The sequence below is a fragment of the Scylla paramamosain genome, chromosome 12, assembly GCF_035594125.1.
Source record: "Scylla paramamosain isolate STU-SP2022 chromosome 12, ASM3559412v1, whole genome shotgun sequence".
In the NCBI taxonomy this organism is placed as follows: domain Eukaryota; kingdom Metazoa; phylum Arthropoda; class Malacostraca; order Decapoda; family Portunidae; genus Scylla; species Scylla paramamosain.
Window position 1 is genome coordinate 20,523,185 of NC_087162.1, and position 4,745 is coordinate 20,527,929.

Consider the following 4,745-nt stretch of genomic DNA (forward strand, 5'->3'; position numbering starts at 1 on the left):
CTATACAAGCAGAATGACTGAAGAGAATTAGATACAACAGTAATGCATAAATGAAATGGAGATGATTCATTGATGACAGAGAGAGAGAGAGAGAGAGAGAGAGAGAGAGAGAGAGAGAGAGAGAGAGAGAGAGAGAGAGAGAATAGTTTCCTTTATTACTCACAAAAAAACAATAAACCACATAAAATCTCTCTCTCTCTCTCTCTCTCTCTCTCTCTCTCTCTCTCTCTCTCTCTCTCTCTCTCTCTCTCTCTCTCTCTCTCTCTCTCTCTCTCTCTCTCTCTCTCTCTCTCTCCCCTTCCCACTCCCCTTCCCTCTCCCCTTCCTATTCCCAACTCCCTCCTATCCTATCCCTCCCCTCTCTCACCTGGCGGAAAACTCCTCAGCATCAACCCACTAATTGGCATCACCTGCAATGCACCGCGGCTAGGCGTATTACGGGAAAACAGACAGCTTAGTAATTGAGTCTGCGCGCGTCAAGTCCTCTAATTGCCCTCTAGAAAGACTTAATGAGCTCCTCGATTTAAGGGTTGTATGTCGTATTGATGGGAAGGGGACGCCAGGAGGTGGTGGTGGTGGTGGTGGTGGTGATGGTGGTGTTGTGGCAGTGGGGGGGGTGGTAGGATTGGTGTAGGATGACAAGGGCAGGTGGTGATGAGTAGAAGTGGTGTCTGGAAGAGAGAGAGAGAGAGAGAGAGAGAGAGAGAGAGAGAGAGAGAGAGAGAGAGAGAGAGAGAGAGAGGTGGGGGAGGTAGGGGGAATAGGGAGAGGGACACTGCTGGCGAAGCATATAACATGGTAATGACCCGCTCAGGCTTGCAAGATTAGTGTCTGTCTGTATGTCTGTCTGTCTGTTGTCTATGTGTGTCTGCGTCTCTCTCTCTCTCTCTCTCTCTCTCTCTCTCTCTCTCTCTCTCTCTCTCTCTCTCTCTCTCTCTCTCTCTCTCTCTAACACCATTTAGATATAGAGAGCAAAAAAAATAGGTGTGTAAATGTGTGTGTGTGTGTGTGTGTGTGTGTGTGTGTGTGTGTGTGTGTGTGTGTGTGTGTGTGTGGTCTGCGGCAGGTATAAGTGAAGGAAGGTGAAGGTATTTAAAGTAGGGAGATGTACGCCAGGTGGATCTCTCGCGGGCTGCTGTTTTTCTCAAGGGGCGAGGGAGAGTAAGTGGCTGAGGTACGGGTGGGTGTGCTTTGATCAGTGAGTAAACAGCAGCCCTTAGGTGTTAGCCGAGCTGCTTTTGTCAGTCCACACGCGGAGCTTAAAATTGTAGTCTGGGCGTGAGTGGGTAGGGGGAGCGAGAGAGAGAGAGAGAGAGAGAGAGAGAGAGAGAGAGAGAGAGAGAGAGAGAGAGAGAGAGAGAGAGAGAGAGAGAGAGAGAATTACTAAGACCACAATTGAACCGTCCCTCCTATCACTAATCTTCACATATATTACACACAGCAAGATAGCGAGGGCGTATCAAGGCAGGAGGTTCTTCATAAATTTCTCCCACTCTCCCTTCCCTTCCAGCACCCACCCATACTCTCATGCACGAGGCGGCATTGGGTAGTGATGCCATTCCGTCTGTGTGGAGATAAGAGTGAAGCGTGTGTGTGTGTGTGTGTGTGTGTGTGTGTGTGTGTGTGTGTGTGTGTGTGTGTGTGTGTGTTGGTCTGATGCATAAAACATGACGTGACGAATTCTGAAGCCCACAGTGTTATGTCGCCGCACACTCCGTAAATGCTACTTAAACCACCACTGTATGAGAGAGAGAGAGAGAGAGAGAGAGAGAGAGAGAGAGAGAGAGAGAGAGAGAGAGAGAGAGAGAGAGAGTCACTAGAAACATGAGCAATTAGGGAAGAAGTAGGTAGCAGATGTTGTTTACCTTGAAAAAGTAAACCTAAGTATTTCCGGGGAAAAAAATAAATAAATAAATAAAAAACTTAAAGGAAACAATTAAGGACAAAGAAAGAGTACAAAAGAAAAAAAGAAAAAGATTAGAAGGAAATTAAACTGTCAAAAAAAATAAGGAAAGAAAACGGATTGATAAAGGAAGAAAAGAGAGAGAGAGAGAGAGAGAGAGAGAGAGAGAGAGAGAGAGAGAGAGAGAGAGAGAGAGAGAGAGAGAGAGAGAGAGAGAGAGAGAGAGAATAAAAAAGTTAAGACCTGATATAAAAAAATGAAAGAAAAGGAGGAAGATGATAAAGGAGAGAGAGAGAGAGAGAGAGAGAGAGAGAGAGAGAGAGAGAGAGAGAGAGAGAGAGAGAGAGAGAGAGAGAATACGAGTATATATAGGGAAACGGGAGACAGATAAAAAGAAACTCTCAAACTGAACTCAACAACGAAGAAGGGAGGAAAGGGAAGATGAACGACACAGAAAGAGAGAAAAAAAAGATAATTGAACCGCATGATGATTGATGGATGGAGAGAAAAGAAGATAGACGAAGAAAAAGAGGAAAAAGGGAAAGATTGAGTGTCGGGTGGAGAGTAGCGTAAACATTTCTCTCTCTCTCTCTCTCTCTCTCTCTCTCTCTCTCTCTCTCTCTCTCTCTCTCTCTCTCTCTCTCTCTCTCTCTCTCTCTCTCTCTCTCTCTCTCTCTCTCTCTCTCTCTCTCTCTCTCTCTCTCTCTCTCTCTCTCGACCGGAAAGGAAAATGCTTAATAAAGTGAGGGAATTATGATGTTTTAAGGCTCACAACACTGGCCTGCTTTCCTTTCTTTTTTTTCAACTTTTTCCTTGGTTTTCTCTATTTTCAGTTTCTTCGTTTTTCCCGTTATTTTTTTTTCTTTTCTGTGGGTAAGTGTTGTTTTTTGCATCGTGTGCGTGTGAGAGTTTGTTTGTGTGTGAGTTTGTCATGTGTTTTTAAAGGTTCGTTCCGGTTAAGCTTTTTTTTTTTTTTTGTTTCGTTCTCTTTTTCTCGTTGATTTTTTCTTTTATGATCGTTATTGTTGTTCATCTTTTTCCTTTCTTTATTTTTTTCTCCCTTCCTCCTCCTCCTCCTCCTCCTCCTCCTCCTCCTCTTCCTCCTCCTTCTCACCACCACACCACCAGCACTGTCATTCACTATCACAATCTTAATCTCATCAAATCACTCGCAGACTAACAACATTACAAGGTGGAGAAGAGGTAGGCGGGGAGGAGGCTTGCTAAATTCTACCCTTTTCCTCCACACACGCACGTTGCAGACCAAAATTCCCCATATCAGTTTGTGCGTAACCTTATCTGAGACCCTACATCAGATCCTGCAAGGCGTGTGTCCTGTATACACAAAAATCACAACTCGATACTATTTTTTTCTTTTTCTTCCTTTTCCTAAATCCTTTAAAAGCGCGACGGCAGGAGGGAAGAACGCACTTTCCTCGTGTCCCCAATCTTGAGGCCGCGGTGGTGGTGGTGGTGGTGGTGGTGGTGGGGAAGGGGAGTCGTGGGCGTTGGGGATGATTTACCTCCCTAGGACCACTGGGGATTGCAAGGGCGGGCGAGGACTGGCGCCGAGCAGACACCAGACACACTGAGCTTAACCGAGGAGACGGGGACACAGGGCCTGGGGTGCTTGGGAGAGGGGAGAGGGAGCAGGAAGGGGAGCGCAGTGTTAGGGATGTGTGTGAGTGTCTGGGAGGGTTTGGAAAAGTGCTCGGAGGATGAGGGGAGGGAGGTGGAGAGCGGCAGGCAGGAAGTAGGAAGGCTATTGTTAGCGTGTATGTGGAAAAAACAAGTTAATTTGAGTGTGCGTGGCAGGACAGGAGGGACTGGAATCGATGGTGATGTAAGTAGAGGATCAGGTGTTGTGTGTCCTCCACTTTGTCCTTTGTCCACTTTTCAGCCTCAATTCTCTCCGTGTGGCGGCCGTTAATGGTGTTCAGTGATGATAGGGTAGTAGTGTTGGTGGTGGTGGTGGTGGTGGTGGTGGTGGTGTCAGGAGCCCGCCAGATAGACTACGCGCGGTGCTGAAATCAAAACTTCACACACTCAATTATCGCGACAAATGATCACAAGAAATGTTGGCAGCTGGTGTCAGGTTTGGATTGATCGCCTTCAGGGACTTGCCGGTATATAGAAGGAGTACTCTTAAAAATTTTAATTCGTATTACAGTTAAAATGGTCGGAGAGAAAAAAAAAAGATAAAAAGATAAAAGTTTGATGGGAGTAGATGGTCAGTCGGTCTTTTGATCTGTCAGTCGGTCAGTCTTCAAGGAGGAGGAGGAGGTGGAGGAGGAGGGAGACGGTGCCGGCGGGAAGGACGTGGCCAGGACAGATATTCGGGGGATGTAGTCTGAAGGGGCTTAAAGAGGCCACCGGAAGACGAGGTTTTCAGACCACTGGAGAAAAAGGATGGAAAAAAAAAAGTTATGGAAGAAAAGTTTACGTACGTAGGTAGTTGGGTATTAGAGAAGTCACCAGCAGCAGGACGTTGTGTGTGTGTGTGTGTGTGTGTGTGTGTGTGTGTGTGTGTGTGTGTGTGTGTGTGTGTGTGTGTGTGTGTGTGTGAACGCTTGTATCAAAAATAAGATCAAAATGAATCCTTGTGAGTCGAGAGGAACGTGTTACCTAACCGTTTATTTATGCGACACCATTCTACGTATTGCAGCGCTCCTCCTCCTCCTCCTCCTCCTCCTCCTCCTCCAATAACATCTTCCAGTCTGCATTCTTTCTTCCAGTGTTGCTGTTTGTTATTCCTTCTTGCACCGCTCCTCCTCCCACAGACCCTCCTCGCTCATTCAGAGAACCAATAGCTTTAGAGTTCTCATTGGTCAAAGGGTATGTA